Source organism: Lepus europaeus, chromosome 11, assembly GCF_033115175.1.
Source record: "Lepus europaeus isolate LE1 chromosome 11, mLepTim1.pri, whole genome shotgun sequence".
Lineage (NCBI taxonomy): Eukaryota > Metazoa > Chordata > Mammalia > Lagomorpha > Leporidae > Lepus > Lepus europaeus.
The window spans coordinates 72,033,973-72,050,520 of record NC_084837.1 but is presented as its reverse complement, the minus strand read 5'-3'; the positions used below and the strand labels follow the sequence as shown (position 1 = coordinate 72,050,520).

At 45.7% G+C, this 16,548-nt stretch overlaps 2 protein-coding genes across 7 annotated transcripts in view; one reads left to right on the top strand and one right to left on the bottom strand.

Annotated features, from left to right (window-relative positions):
• The window catches only part of USP8 (ubiquitin specific peptidase 8), a 147,681-nt gene extending 146,415 nt beyond the window's left edge, over window positions 1-1,266 (bottom strand). Inside the window, exons 1-2 of one of the 4 annotated variants that reach the window (XM_062205892.1) lie at window positions 1,175-1,266; window positions 411-483 (exon numbers count right to left, since the gene is read on the bottom strand). The gene's annotated coding sequence lies outside the window, so the exon portion shown is untranslated. Of the gene's footprint in view, window positions 1-410; window positions 484-597; window positions 705-779; window positions 842-1,028; window positions 1,109-1,174 lie in introns of those variants that run through there. The other 3 variants (XM_062205896.1, XM_062205895.1, XM_062205894.1) reach the window with 3 other exon arrangements.
• Window positions 1,267-1,305: 39 nt separating this feature from the next.
• Window positions 1,306-16,548, top strand: part of GABPB1 (GA binding protein transcription factor subunit beta 1) — a 75,329-nt gene continuing 60,086 nt past the window's right edge. Inside the window, exons 1-2 of one of the 3 annotated variants that reach the window (XM_062205902.1) lie at window positions 2,017-2,421; window positions 10,647-10,778. The gene's annotated coding sequence lies outside the window, so the exon portion shown is untranslated. Of the gene's footprint in view, window positions 1,391-2,016; window positions 2,422-10,646; window positions 10,779-16,548 lie in introns of those variants that run through there. The other 2 variants (XM_062205900.1, XM_062205901.1) reach the window with 2 other exon arrangements.

Below are 16,548 nucleotides of genomic sequence, written 5' to 3'. Positions count from 1 at the left end.
CAAATCTTTACTACATCACTATTACAAAAGGGTTAAGTGGAAAAAGATTACTCATCTTGAGGCCACACAAAAATCAGTGGGCAATGTGGACTTCAACCAAGCTTCTCGACCTGGATAAAAATTCCTGGATCAGAACTCTCGGTGCTGTGTCTGAGATCCGCACTCCTGCCTACAGAATGGCAAATGCTGCGGGGTGATTAAGTAGGTTGGGAAAGCCATTCCTAGGGAAAGATCGGTGTGTTGGATTCCTTAGCAAATCACATGTAAACTATTAAACTCCTAAGCCTCTTTTTTTTGCAAATCACCATCTCCAAATAAACTTATGCGACTTTCTTAACATAACACACCAAAAAATATATATATAAATATGTATATATATATATCCCAGCCACGGAAAAACACACTTCTACCTCATAGTAGGTGACATTAATGCAAAGGGACGCGGTGGGCAGTTATTAAGGTCTCCGGAGGTCTGAGGCACCACTAGAAAGAAAAAATAAAAACAGCTGTAGAAACATGGACATCTCTGGCCATCACCCTGACGGCTCGGTTCACGCGACGTGGAAACGAATCCCCCTCGTCCCTAGGACTCGGTACCTCCACCGCGACTCGAGCTCCAGTCTCCCCGGGACACTCTACAGCAACCTGACGGTACACGCTAACCTCCCGGCCGCCCTTCCGTCTCCCAGCATTCTGCTCGGCGGTGCAGCGGGCAAGCTGCACCGCCAACGATGGCGCAGTTTCCGTCTCCGCAGAGACGCGAAGCGCAGCTCCCGCACCTCGGCTCGCCAGCGGCCCGACACACCGCAGAAAAGAGGCGGGAAGGCCCCGGCGCGGCCCAGCCGCTCCGCCGCGCACATGGCCGGCCGCAGCGCCCACCCCCGCTGCCGCGCAGGCGCCGGGCGAGCCGGGACTTGCGGTCGCCGGGAGCGGATCATTCCGCCGCTTTCTTTGTGTGGCCGAAGCGCTACAAATGACACATTTCCCTCTCTTCCCCCCCAGGGAAAAAAAAAAGCCAGAAAGCAGACCCTGTCGCCCCCCCGTCTCCCGCCGGGGACGGGGTCGCGCGGTGGGCGGGAGCGGGGATCGGCTCCCAACGGCAAGGGCGGAGAAGCTTCGGGGCGAGGGCCGAGGAGGGCCGGGTCCGGGAGGGATGCTGGGAGCTTTGACTCACTCGCACACCATGTGTTCCTCCGCGCGCAGCACGGGGGACTTTTCGGTGGGGATTTTGGGCGCCGACCAGACGCGGCATTTTCGGAAAATAGCGCCCCGTGCAGCTGAAGCGCTTTGTGTGTAGCGGGGTAGCGTCAGCCCGGCCGGGTCCAAGGCGCCTCGGGTCCCCGCACCACCTCCTGCTGCTCCCCCGTCGCCGCTCCCGAAGCTTTTCCAGGTCAGTGCGGGTCTGTGTAGGGCCCTGTTACCACCGGATGTGGAAGTTGATCTCTTCGCTGGTAAAAAATAATTCCACTTCCCCCGGAACCCAGATCATCCCCGCGATTTCCTGTTTATTGCATTAAGGCGCCGGGTTTCCGGGGCTCCTGGCCCCGCGTATTCCGCGGGGGTCGGCGGGGTCGGCCTGGCCGCCCGCGCCGCCGCCGCCGCCGCGCTTTGTCCGCTGAGCACCCCGCTTCTGGGAGGGGCGGGCAGACATGGTGGCGGCCGCCGCCCCCTCCTCGGCCCCGGCGTGCCGCGGCCTCCCTCCGCGCTCTCGGCCGGGCCGGTCCCGAGCGGAGGCCCCGGGGCGGCGGTGGGGGGGTCGCGCCGCGGTCCGCGGTCGGGGTCGGCGGGCGCCGGCGGCGGGGAGAGGGTGGGACGGAGGCAGGCGCGGCCCGGTGTCCGCGCCCGCCGCCCCCGGCGCCGCCTGCGCCTTTGTCTGGGCGGCCCGATGGCCCCGCTGAGCCGTCCGGAACGGGGAGCAGGGGGCAGAGCGGGCCCTGGGCGCGCTGTGCCGCGGTGGGAGCGAGCGGCCCGGACGGCGGGGTTAACGGGAGAGCCCAGCCCGTGCCGCGCAGCCCCGCCGCGGCGACTCGAGTCCCGAGGGGACGAAGCCTGCGGTTCCGAATGCTCGGGACGTGCGCCCCCGGAGACTTCGCCCTGGGACCTGCGGGTGCACGGCTTCGGGAAAGAAGTTTTGGATTTTGCCAGGTCATCTCTGCCTGGGCACAGTGAATCAGTGTGTGCTCAAGGGTGCCTGCTTGAAGCGCTCCAACTGTGTTGAATCAGCGTGCCTAACCTCCGGGGCGCTTCGTGAAAACCGAAACCGCGGGGAGTGGTAGAGGCCTGCTTTGTGTGTGCTTTTTTTCCCCCACTTTCATCTTGTTTTCCGTGTTCGTGCTCTTGTTTTAAGCCCGGTTGGACTGTGGCGAGCACACGTCTGTTCCCAGGAGGGGCAGTGACCACAGTGCTTTGACGGGGAGCTTGGTAATGTGGAACTCTTTTTTTTTTAAAATTCTGTCTCTGGACACTGGTTTGTTTGCTGTGTGGTTCTGGGCAAGTTACTTTCTGAAGTACGCTTTTTCTCGAAAACAAGCTTGATGGAGGCCGTAAATGGCCCTTCTGAAGTGTTTTGCTATCCCAGAAGTAAAGATGAACTCTTAGTTTCTTATGCAGAAGTTAGTGGTGAGAATTTTTTTTTTTTTTCTTGCAGATAGTTTATCTTACGTAAAGACCCACCCAGATCATAACAATCCTCAGCTTTGACGCTTCCACTTTCGGGTTCAGCCTTTGAATTTCAGGCAACTACAGGCACTTTTCTCTTCCTTATAATTTTTCTTTCCTATCTAGGTATTGCTTTTTCAAAACGTAAATGACACATTAGCAACAGTGATATGTACTTCTGCAAACCTTTTAATGTCAGGTTTCGTAGAAGACAGATTCTTAAATCTGCATTTAGTATTGTGGTACAACACCATGTAACCTCTGGAAAACACCGCTGTATGCTCATTTTTTGTTGTTGTTCATGTGTCATTCCTATCCTGTTTGCACTGTGTACATCAAATCAGCATATCATGCAAGGCACATTTTCAAAATGTGGGTATATTTTTTTCTCTTGGGCCCTGACTTAACAATTGGGATTTAGGTGCATAAACAGTATCATAGATGAAGATTGCATAATCAGATGACTCTTCAGACTCAGGAACATTTGGAAATATCCTAAGTGGTTAAACTTAGTTCTGGGGCATATTTTTAATATGCACAAGCAAAATGTGAATTCCACATTAGCTGTGCTTATGAAAATTTGTGTGTGAACGTGGTCTTTGAAAGCACCATAGAAGCTCCAGATTTCGAAGGAGCCCTGCGGTGAAACCTTTGGTGAAACAACGAACAGTTTGTGTATGTGCACTTAGAGTTTTCTGTGCCTTTGAGTCAGCCTGGGTTCCCTAGGTGGGGGGATGTTTATATGCTAATGTGTAAAGATTTAAGATCATACTCGGGTTTAATGGTTTGGAAAAGAAGCTAAATTTATTTCCAGTTGTTTCTGTGAACTCTAGTCCGAATCTGTCAGTATGCAGTTCTCTGCCATCAACAGGAAGCATCTGGTCAATCTTAATGTAGTTGTTAGAAAACGCCAGGTGTATTTTTAATGTTTGCTGTTCAAATGAAAGTAAATTGGATCTTGATTACTGTTACTTGATTTTAGTTTGGTTTCTTCCTCTCATTTTTATTTTTTTAAAGCTTTTTATTTGAAAGTCAGAGTTGGGGGCCAGGGCAGAGATCTTCCATCCCCTGGTTTACTCCCCAGATAGCCAGAACAACTGGGGCTGGCCAGGTCAAAGCTAGGAGCTTCATCCAGGTCTCCATGTGGGTGGCAGTGCCCAAGTCGTCGGGCTGTTAGCAGAGAGCTGGATTGGAAGTGGAGGATCCGGGACAGGAACCAGCACCCATATGGGGTGCCGGTGTCACAGATGGCATCTACCCGCTATGCCACAACACCAGCCCCCCACCTTTCATTTTTAAAGTGTCTTTATAATGGGTCTCATTTTTTGTAGAAGGGTTGCTGTTTTTGTGCTTAAGTACCTCATAAGTTTAAAATAATAGCAGATAAACATGAAAAATTCAGAATTCATTAACGAGAACTTGTGAATTGTGACTTCATTTTTGAGTTCCTGCAAGGCTCTTAGCAGTTTCCCTTTCTAAGTATCCCAAGTGTGGAAGAACTCACTGCTGGGCCCTATCACTTCCCTCTGACTTTGCAGACTTTTAAAAACAAACCCAAACAAAATGTCAAGGGTCAGGACAACTGAATGTAGTTTTATGTTTTCTAATCACAAATAATTGTACATATTTATGGAGTTCAGTGTGATAATTAAGTGCATGTATACAATGTGTAATGATGAAAGTAACTAGAACTTCTGTATCCTTAAACATTTACTGTTTCTTGGTACTGGTAACCTTCAGACTCCTGTTTTAATTCTTCATAAAATATGTAATAAATTGTAAACAATAGTCACCCTATTTGAGGGCAACTTAGTTTAATGAGTATCATTCCTTTGGTTCCATGGCTTTCTAACTAATAATATTTCTGTTGCACTAACTTCTCTACTTTTTTTTTTTTTTTTTTTTTTGACAGGCAGAGTGGATAGAGAGAGAGAGAGAGAGACAGAGAGAAAGGTCTTCCTTTGCCGTTGGTTCACCCTCCAATGGCCACCGCGGCTGTTGCGCTGCGGCCGGCGCACCGCGCTGATCCAATGGCAGGAGCCAGGTACCTATCCTGGTCTCCCATGGGGTGCAGGGCCCAAGCACTTGGGCCATCCTCCACTGCACTCCCTGGCCACAGCAGAGAGCTGGCCTGGAAGGGGGACAACCGGGACAGAATCCGGTGCCCTGACCGGGACTAGAACCCAGTGTGCCGGCGCCGCAAGGCAGAGGATTAGCCTAGTGAGCCGCGGCGCCGGCCAACTTCTCTACTTTGAGACAACTATAATGAGTGTTCACTTTCTGATGATGGTTGTTCTGTTGTGCTCTCCGGAAGGTGAATCTAGCACGAGTTAGATGAGACTAGGCCTGTGTGTTTCCTCATAGGGTTAACCTTGCAGTGGTCCGCACCGAGAAGATGCTTTGGTGCAGTTAGCCATCAGTTCAGGTGTTGCGGGCTAGTGCACCTTTGTTTGGACAGTGTGTGTCTAATGGAAGTGTAGAGGCAGCAGGTTGCAGTGATTTCTCTACTAAATTCATTTTGCAGGATTACTGATATTTTAAGTAGAAATTTAAAACTCTTGGCGCTAGTGTGTTCTCTCTGAGAGAAAAAGTAAGAAACAGATAGCCCCCATCGCTGGTTCATTCTCCAAAATTTACTGATAGCCAGAGCTGGGACTCTGCAGGACCTGGGACTGGCTGGGCCAAAGCGCTGGTTCTGGGAACACAATCTGGGTCTCCCACGTGAGTATTAGGAATCAAATTGCTTGAACCATCACCACTGCCTCCCCAGGTCTGCATTGTCAGTAAGCAGGAGTTAGGAAGCAAACCCAGGTACTCTAATGTGAGATGTGGGCATCTTAACTGCTGGGCCAAATGTTTACTCCCTTCTCTTTTTTTTTTTTTTTAAAGATTTATTTACTTAGTTGAAAGAGTTACAGATAGAGAAGGAGAGACAGTGATTTTCTGTCAGCTGGTTCTCTACCCAAATGGCCACAACCACCAGGTCTAGACAGGTAGGAGCCAGGAGCTTCTTCTGGGTCTCTCATGTGGGTGGCAGGGGCCCAGGGACATGGGCCATCCTCCATTGCTTTCTCAGGCGCATTTGCAGGGAGCTAGACCAGAAGTGGAGCAGTTGAGACTTGAACTGTTGCCCATATGGGATGCCGGTGCCACAGGCGGAGGATTAACCTGTGCGATGGCGGTGGCCCCCTCATTGTACATTTTAGTATGAGTCAACGCTTCTGTGTAATTTTTCAAAAAAAGTAAATGTTTCTCTGCCTTTCAAAACAAAAAATTTAAAATGTTTAAGTTGGTAGAATAGCAAAGAAGGTGTTAGCCCTACTTTAAACTTGGTACTGATCCTATTATATTTGGCATGGTGTATCAGCTTTTTAGGTAGCATACTGTTAGGCTGTTAAGTGGGACCTTGTGTCTAATACTCTGTCAGAACAACCAGGAGAGCTAATTAAAAAACATCCGTGGGCATTTGGCACAGCAGTTACACCACCTCTTGGCTCCCACACCTCTTGTCAGAGTGCCTCTGTTCTGGTCCTGGCTCTTTTCTCCGTTCTGGTTTACTGCTGATACGTGTCTTGGCAGCAGGTGCTGAGGCAGGTACTTGAGTCCCTACCACCCATGGAGGAGACCTGGATTGAGTTCTCACTCTTGGTTTTGGCCTGACCCAGCCTCTCTGTTGTGGGCATTTGGGGAGTGAACCATGAACCAGATGAGATCTCTCTTTCTCTACCTTTCAAATAAGTCAAACAGAAACAAAACAGCAGCAGCAACAACAAAAAAGACTGTAAACCGAAGTAGGATAGGACCTGGGTCACAGTTTTTGTTAAGTTCCCAAGGTTGATAGATTCAGGTTTAAAAATCACTGGATATAGAGCATAACGAGGGGGACTTTGATCGTAGGGGAAATGGAAAAGAGGAAATGTTGATAACAAAGGGTTTTTGGGTAAAGAGTAGTAGTTTCTGTAAGAAATAACAGCCAACTGTCTGATCAACTTTGATCTGAGAAATTAAGGTCGGTGGGTAGAAGTTAAGAAAGAGGCACATTTCAAATCATATTTGTAAAATTTTTCTTGTTTAAGATTTATTTCTCTGGGCCGGCGCCGCGGCTCACTAGGCTAATCCTCCGCCTTGCGGCACCAGCACACCGGGTTCTAGTCCCGGTCGGGGCACCGATCCTGTCCCGGTTGCCCCTCTTCCAGGCCAGCTCTCTGCTGTGGCTAGGGAGTGCAGTGGAGGATGGCCCAAGTGCTTGGGCCCTGCACCCCATGGGAGACCAGGAGAAGCACCTGGCTCCTGCCATCGGAACAGCGCGGTGCGCCGGCCGCAGCGCGCTACCGCGGCGGCCATTGGAGGGTGAACCAACGGCAAAAGGAAGACCTTTCTCTCTGTCTCTCTCTCTCACTATCCACTCTGCCTGTCAAAAAAAAAAAAAAAAAAGATTTATTTCTCTGAAAGGCAGAACGACAGTGATCTGCCACTGGTTTGCTCCCTGAATGGGTATAGTGGCTGGATGGACCAGGCCAAAGCTAGGAGTCTGGAACTCCATCTGGGTCTCCCTTGTGGTGGCAGGGGCCCAAGCACTTGGGCCATCATCCATGGCTTTCCCAGGTGTATTAGGGAATTGTATTGGAAGTGGAGAGCTGGGATTTGAGCTGGAGCTATTGTACGGGATGCCAAGCATTGCAGGCAGCAACTTAACCCTCTGTCACAAGGCCAGCCTGTAAAATATTTTCCAAGAGAAATTTCCTCAAAGTTAAAAATAGGAGGGGTTGTTTGGGTGATAGGCTGTCCCTGTTCACTAACAGTGCCCAGGTTGGAGCTTCTGAAGAAACTTGTGCTGAAGGAGGAGTTGGGCCAGGTGTCCTTAAGTGCTTTACAGATTGAAATTTTATGGAATATGTCTAGATTTGCGGAACCTAGTGGAAGAGAAAAGCTAATCGAGTTAAACGAGCTGGTTAGCTTAACTGCATCGTAGCTTTGGCCTTCTTGGATAAAGAGAGATGAGTTTTAAATGAGGGGGTTATTGAAGGCCTTTAAGCCAAGCTGTAATTTGGCAAACTGAAAAGCCTAATGGCCCTATCTTCTGACAAGTTGCCATTTAAAGGAATTTATCTTGGAGTCCATGTTGTGGTACAGCCTGTAAAGCTGCCGTTTGGTTATGCCAGTGACTACGTCCCATTTCAGAGCACACCAGTTCTGGTCCCAGCTGCTTCACTTCTGATCCTAATCCCTGCTAATGCACCCGAGAAGGCAGTGGAAGATGGCCCAAGTACTTGGGTCCCTACCACCCATGCGAGAGACCTAGATGGAATTCTGGCTCCTGGCTTCAGCCTGGCCATTGCGGCCCTTTGGGAAGTAAGCCATTGGGTGGATGTTCTTTTTTCCCTTCTCTCTCCCTTTGTCTGTCATTCTGCCTTTCAAGTAAATAAATCTTTTTATTAAAAATTGGGGGGCTGATGTGTGATGTAGCTGGTTAAGCAGTCTCCTGCGACAGCATCATCCCATATGGCTGCCAGTTCTTGTCCTGTCTGTCCCACTTCTGATCCAGCTCCTTGCTATTGTAGCTGGGAAAGCAGTGTGAGGTGGCTCAAGTGCATGTTCGCCTGCACCCATTGGGAGACTCTGATGAAGCTCTTGACTTCAGCCTGGCCCACCTTGGCTGTTCCAGCCATTTTGGGAATGAATCAGTGGATGGAAGATAGCTCTTTCTCTAACTCTGCCTTTCAAATAAATCTAACAAAAATTATTTTATCTTGATGTGGTTAAGATGTTTATGAAGAGTGAACTCTCAACATAGCAGTTGAAGTGTTGTTGACAGTAAAAGCTGTGTATTAATGCATTTAAGCCCTGTGGTAACATGAAGTGGGTAGTATTAGCCCCACTTTTCTTAAAACTGAGGGAGAATGAAATGAGGTCCGTTGCCCAGGGTAGCTGAGTCTTGGAGACAGGACTTGATCCTAACCACTGTGACTCCAGAGCAAGTACTGTTATTACTCTGCTGTAAAATTGTAAACAATCAAATGTCTCTCAGAGATAATTAGGATACATCTGTATGAGGGGGGGTAATGCTTATGTAGCCATTCAAATGATAGAAGATTGTAAAGACATGAAAAGATGTCTTGGTGTGTGTAATTGAAAAAACTAGATTATAAAACAATTCCATTTTGGTTAAAAAAAATACATTGAGATTTGGATGGATTTGTGCCGAATTGTTAAGTGGTTATTTCTGAATATAGTTTTATAAGAGATTGTTTTCTTTTTGCTTATCCAAATTTTTTAAGTTCTACAATAGACACTCATTTTTGTTACTTGTAGTTATAAATACAGTAGTATAGAATTTTAAATAAAAAGATTTAGCATAAGTTGAAGAATTTAGATTTTGTTATGCAGTTTATAAAAATGGACTTGTTGGGGGCTGGCGCTGTGGCGTAGTGGGTAAAGCTGCCATCTGCAGTACCGGCATCCCATATGGGTGCCAGTTCGAGACCCTAATGCTCCACTTCTGATCCACCTCCTTGCTGATGCTCCTGGGAAAGCAGTGGAAGATGGCCCAAGTACTTACTGCACCCACATGGGAGAACCAGAGGAAGCTCCTGGCTCCTGGCTTCAGCTTGGCCCAACTCTGGTAGTGAACCAGCGAATGGACCATCTCTCTCTGCCTCCGCCTCTCTGTAACTCTGCCTTTCAAACAAATAAATATTAAAAAAAAAAATTAGAAATTGTACATAAATGAGGATTTGTGAGTCCATGAAGTGTTTGGCTTTTTTTTTTAGAAACTTTTGATTCCTCACCAGTCTAGAAGTAATGTCTAATTGAATAGAGAAAACCATCACTAACTCCTTTTAGCCTACCCAGTCAGCTCTATTTTGTTGTATTTTCTTGATCTTACATGTAATATGTTAAGTGTCATATTCATCTCAGTCATTCTATAGCTGTGTGACATTAGGCACTCTACTTAATCTCTCTGCCTCAGTTTGCCCCTTGTAAAATGGGCATTAATACGATACCTATCTCATGGGGGTTGGGAAGATTAAATGAGTTAATGTACATAAAGTGATCAGAACAGTACCTGACATAGTTAATAACTGCAAATGTTAGCAATTGTATTATAGGATCACAGTCCACAATTCAAAACCCTTAGAGTCTGATAGATTTTGGAGTTAATTTTGGGGGATATAAACAAGTTAATGTTATGCAACCTTCCAAAAGAGTCCAATGTAATTCTTCTTCAGGGGCTGGTGTGGGGTACTGGGTGAAGCCACTGCCTGCAACGCCGACATCCCATATAGGCACCTTGCTGTTCTACTTCTGATCTAGTTTCCTGCTAGTGGCCCAGAAAAAGCAGCAGAAGATGGCCCAAGTGCTTGGGCCCCTGCCACCCACGTGGGAGACCTGGATGAAGCTGTTGGCTCTTGGCTTTGGCCTGGCCCAGCCCTGGCCATTGCAGCCATCTGAGGAGTGACCCAGGGGATGGAAAATTGTTCAGTCTGTCTATCTAACTCTGACCTTCAAATAAATAATTAAATCTTTTTTTAAAAAAAAAAAGCGCTCTTCAAAGATGTTAAGTTTTTGCAGTAAAATGTGTCAACATTTATACCAAATGGGATAAAGCCTATACACCGTTGCATATTGATTCAGATAAGGTTATACTGCTAGATGAGTTATTTTGGGTTCCAGAGCTTTTTTGAGTTTTGTAATTACAGATAAAGAACCTGTAGAATACTTAACTTTGAGTCTATTTTAATGTTGAAACATCTTTTCATGGTATAGAGCTTCATAGTGCATGGTAAGTTTAAAAAATGAAAATAATGAAAATTTCCATTTTCTTTGATTAAAAATGTACTAAGCCCACTGATAGTGTGAATCTGTTTTTAAAAATATGCTAAGCCCACGGACACTGAATCACTATATGATGTAAAATCTTTAGTTTCTAAAAGAGACTTGAGAGTTTCTTTTACCCAGTTAGCTTGTTTCTGTTTCGTTACACTTAGGGGTACTTCTGCTCTGATGGTTTACTACAGTGGGGATTCTTGAAAGTGGAAAGATGGGGGCCCTTTCCATTCTGTGGATACGGAGACTGCGGTGATTGTTCAGAAAATTACAGTGCTGAGCTTTGACATGCGGTCAGTTCATGTGCATTCCCTTCTGATTTCTCTATTCCTTAACATTGACAGCACTTACCATGTGTCCAGAGGGAAAATATTTTTATGGTGTATAAGTGAGTCACTTAAAAATTTAAATCTTACATGGCTGTGTGGGACTCTCTGACCTTGCTGATGAGTTTCTCTCTGTGTTCCTTCACCTGCTCTATTTATAAGGATCCTCAGTTTCTTTCCCTTCCTGTTATTTATTTATTTATTTTTTGACAGATAGAGTTATAGACAGTGAGAGAGAGAAATAGAAAAGTCTTCCTTCTGTTGGTTCACCCCCCAAATGACCACTACAGTTGGCGCTGCGCTGATCCAAAGCCAGGAGCCAGGTACTTCTTCCTGGTCTCCCATGTGGGTGCAGGGCCCAAGCACTTGGGCCATCCTCCACTGCCCTCCCAGGCCACAGCAGAGAGCTGGACTGGAAGAGGAGCAACTGGGACTAGAACCCGGCACCTATATGGGATGCCGGCGCCGCAGGTGGAGGATTAGCCAAGTGAGCCACGGCGCTGGCCCCTCTGGTATGATTTGAATACCTGTGTTCCTCTAAAATTCATGTTTTCTTTTTCTTTTTTTTAATATTTATTTATTTGAAAGAGGGAGAAAGAGAAATCTTCCATTTGCTGATTCACTTCCCAAATGGATACAGGGGCCAGGGCTGTGCCAAGCTGAAGCCAGGTGCCAAGAGCTTCATCTAGGTCTCCCATGTGTATGGCAGGTGCCCAGGCGCTTGGGCCGTCTTTTGCTGCTGCTTCTCCCAGGCCATTAACGAGCTGAACCAGAAGTGGAGCAGCTGAGACATGAACCAGTGCCCATATGGGATGCCAATGTTATAGGCGGTTTTACCCTATGCCACAATACCAGCCCGTTTCAGGTGTTTTAAAAATTTATTTGAAAGTGATGAGACACACAGATTTGGGGGTGGTGGGGAGATCGTGTCTGCTGGCCACCACAGCTGGGGCTAGGGCTCCATCCAGGTCTACCATGAGGTTGGCAGGAACTCAAGTACATGGGGCATCATTTGCTGCCTCCCAGATGCATTAGGAGAAAGCTGGATCAGAAGCACAGGCAGGACTCAGTTCTGGCCAGTCTACTATGGGATACTGGATGCACAGCTTAACCTGCTGTGCCACAATGCCCACACCCCCATATATTAACATTTTAACCTCCAAGATGATAGTGTTAGGAGGTGGAGACCTTGGAAAGTGATGAAGTCGTAAGGGTGGAGCCCACATGAATGAGACTAATGCCCTTACAAAAAGATTGCTGAGAGCTTCTTTGCTCCTTCTGCCAAGTGAGGTTAGAGCAGGAAGACTGCTGCTTGCAACACCCACACTGAAGCTGCCAGGGTTTTGATATTTGACTTCCCAACTGGGAGAAATAAATTTCTGTTTGAAAGCCATGTAATTTATACAGTTTTGTTACAGTAGCCCAAATGGACTTTACGCTGAACAGTTCCAAGGGCGCTCTTGCTATTGGCCTTCATTTTATGGATCTCATTTTTCTTTAGTCTCATTTCTTTTTTGTCTCTTAGTAGATGCTAGTGACTTCTATGTAACTGGTAAAAAAAAAAAAAAAAAAGCTTACACTTTTTTTTGTTGACACCATGACAAAACTGTTCTTTCATTTTATTTTGTAAAATGAGCTGGAAGAAGAATCACTTTTTTGCTTTTCTCAGGAATCTGCTGCCACACTTTATTTCTCTAGTCACTTTGATGATTACATTCAGTGGTTTTTGTTCCCTATATTCATATATATACAGGTTTATATATTTTGGGAGAAAAACATCAACTTTAATAAACTTATGTTCTTTTCAGCTATCTGCTTCACTTCTTCCCTTTAATAAATTTTGAAAACTCACTTACAGTGACGGCTCTCAGGTCTTTTATTATTCCTTTCCTCCTAACAGTGAGATTTTGGATTATTACATCCAAACTGTTGCTTTAAAGGACATCCTTCTTGTCAGTATTGGGTTTGCGCTGATTGTATTTAACCAGCAAATATGTATTACTGTTGATTTTTGTTTTAATTTGTGTTCCTTAAAACTTGATTAAAAAAAAATTATTTATTTATTTTGAAAGTCTGAGTGAGTTAGAGAGAGGAGAGAAGACACAGAGATATCTATCTTGAAGCCAGGGGCCAGGAGTTTCGTCTGAGTCTTCCATGTGGGTGACGGGGCCCAGAAACTTGGACCATCCTCTGCTGATTATCCCAGGCCATTAGGAGTCAAACTTGCGCCCATATGGGATGCTGGCTTTGCAGGTGGTGGCTTTACCCAATATGCCACAATGCTTGCCCTTATTACCATTGATTTCCATTGAGATTTTCAACAGTCTCCCTGTCATTGTGCTTCATGTTAGTATGCTGTTCTGATTTTCCCTTCCTTCCTGTGACTCTTCTGGTTTCATGATCCTGTTAACTGTAATTTCTGTTAGTACTTGGCCCTCTGATCTCTCTCTTCTCCAAGTGAACATTTTATATGCTGGCGACTCCAAAGCATGTATTCTCCAGGTCTGTAGCTCCAGTGGTTTACTGGATGTTTCTATTGGAAAACTCAAGAAATTTCTCTCACTTCTAGATTTGTTGTTGGCCAACCTCCCGCCTGATCCCAGGTTTTCTGTTTGTTTCATCACCTGCATACTTCAATCTTGAAGTTGTATCTGTTGCATGCTTTCCCTTTATTTCCTATATCGAACAATCAGCACAGTTCTGTATATTACTCTTTATTGGGTCTCCCTTTGTCTTGGGATTTTGCGTTGTTTATTATTTGCCCTTTCTAGCTTTAGATTCTCCTTCCTTGAATCCATCCTACATATGGCTGCCAGAATAATTTTCCTGAAATATTTTAAAAACCTCTTGCTTCCTAACTATAAGCCTGAGGAGAGAAACTGTGTAATTGCCCTTTGCACTCTGTGTTATGCCAAGTAAAGTGAATTGAACTTGCTCAATAAATGTTTGAATGGATCACCATTTGCCCAAAAATTTGAATGTCTTCCAGTTATCTGCAGAATAAAGTCCCAAGTTTTCCTGCCTTTTAGACAGTTTTAAATTGCATTTTGCTTTTTCAATCTTATTTCTAACTCCCTAACATTAAAAAACTGGTGTTTCCACAGTAATATTCCATGCTAAGGCACAACTCTATGTATTTTTCCTTGCCTATCAAAGCATATTCAGGAATGTTTGCCCTGTGCCAGGCACTGTTGTAATCTTTGGCATTATATTAATGAATAAAACAAGACAAAGTCCCTGTTTTCTTGAGCTGATGTTTGGAAGAAGGGACACAGTAAACAAACTTAGGTTGTTAGGAAGTATGAGTACAGTGAAAAGGAATAACATTAGCTAGCTAGCTAGAGTGGTGGGAAGTGGTTGGTAGTTTGGGTGTCCTGGAGTGAGGGAGCAGGGCATACATTTCCCTAAGAGAAGAGCCTTCTAGACAAGGGACATGTCGTGTGTAGGACCTTAAGGTGGGAACATGTTTGGCTTGTCTAAGGAATTACTGACTTGTGTGGCTAAATAGTGACTAAAGGGGGTTTATGGATGAGCTGAGACGGATAGTGGAAGGTAGCTTATACTTCAAATGTTAAGCCTTTCCTTGAAGAAGTGTTCTTGATGACTTATTTTATTTGTTAATTTAAACCTCTCGACCCATATAGCAACTATGGAAGTAAGTTATTTTTGGTTTTTGTTTTTTCACTGTGACTGACAGAAATGTATTTTACATGGCAATTATATATACACATGTTGCATGCATGCAGCTACATAAGAGCATGTATGTGTATGATACTAAACTTATATATGCTGATATATTTATAACTGTTGGCTTATCCCACTAATGTAGTTTCATAGTTGGCTAATGGGTAATGACCCAGATTGGAAAGCACTTACCTATGATATATGTCCACTTTAAAAAACAGACCCAAAAAACCTCTATAAACTGCTTTTGTGATAAGACACACATTCTTTCAAGTTGTAGAATACTTTTGGTTAAAAATTATGACTTCAGTTTTTTTTGTGTGTAGGTTTATAGTGTTTATGGTTGTCCTGAGTAGAATCTGCTTATCTAATTTAGTAAACTTTTTTTGAGTGGTATGCTAGAAACTGCTACATACTAACACACATGTGAAAATGAAGTAAACCCTGCCAGGCTTCCCAAGGCTTATGGGGGAGGAGAACTTGTGAACAGATCATTGGTAATATGATAGAAACCATATAATAAAGGAGCTATGTTCAGAACACAGTGAGGGAATGGTGAGGTGGTTGATTCTTTTGCTGAGGCCATAGGGAATTTGTTGGAAGAGGTAATGTCTGAACTGTTTTGGAGGGAACTTGGTCAGATAAACTGGAGTAAGGGGAAGACTTTTCAGGCAGAATGACTTATAAAGGAGTGGTATCATGAGACAAGACAGCACATAAAGGTAATGATAGATAATATTGTATTGTTAGCGTATAAACCCAAAGGGGAAATGATGAGTTGAGGCTACAGTGAGTCACAGGTCAGATCTTTTAAAGTATGAGATGTGGGGCTGGCACTGTGATGTAGTGGGTAGTGCTACCACCTACGGTGCCGGCATCCCATAATGGACGCCGGTTCCAGTCTGGGCTACTCGATTTCCCATCCAGCTCTCTGCTATGGCCTGGGAAAGCAGTGGAAGATGGCCCAAGTCCCTGGGCCCCTGCACTCACATGGGAGACTCAGAGGAAGCTCCTGGCTTCCGGCTTCAGAACAGTGCAGCTTCAGCTGTTGTGGCCAATTGGGGAGTGAACCAGCAGATGGAAGACCCCCCACCCCGCCTTTCCTTCTCTCTCTGTGTAGCTCTTTCAAATAAATAAATAAATCTTTAAAAATAAAAAAAGTATGAGATGCATTGGAGTTACCATGTATTTAATGATTATGCATACTAATGGAAAATAATTTATAATAATTACTTTAGGAAGTTACCAACTAAGAAGCAGAGATACCATCTCAATGAGTCCTATACAGACTCTTTAAAATTTTTTTATTATTTATTTATTTTTTTTGACAGGCAGAGTGGACAGTGAGAGAGAAACAGAAGGAAAGGTCTTCCTTTGCCGTTGGCTCACCCTCCAGTGGCCACCGCGGTTGGCACGCTGCTGATCCGAAGCCAGGAGCCAGGTGCTTCTCCTGGTCTCCCATGGGGTGCAGGGCCCAAGCACTTGGGTCATCCTCCACTGCACTCCCTGGCCACAGCAGAGAGCTGGCCTGGAAGAGGGGCAACCGGGACAGGATCTGGCGCTCCGGGACTAGAACCCGGTGTGCTGGCGCTGCAAGGCAGAGCATTAGCCTATTGAGCCGTGGTGCCGGCCCAGACATTTTTTTAAAAAGAATATTACTTATTTATTTGAAAGGCAGACCTAGAGAGAAGCAGAGGCAGAAAGAGAGGTCTTCCATCTGCTGGTTCACTCCCCAGATGGCTGCAATAGCCGGTGATAAGCCTATCTGAAGCCAGGAACCAGGAGCTTCTGGGTCTCCCAAGCAGGTGCAGGGGCCCAAGGACTTAGGCCATCTTCTACTGCTTTCCGGGCCATAGCAGAGAGCTGAATTGGAAGTGGAGCCCATATGGGATGCCAGCACTGCAGGTGGCGGCTTTACCCTCTACACCACAGCTTCGGCTCTGCTAGCCAGCCATTTTTTACTCTAATGATGAAATATATCATTGTCCTCAGTTGTTCCCTGGAAGAACTTGGCCTACATTTATGGGCTATATTATACTAAAAAAATTTATTT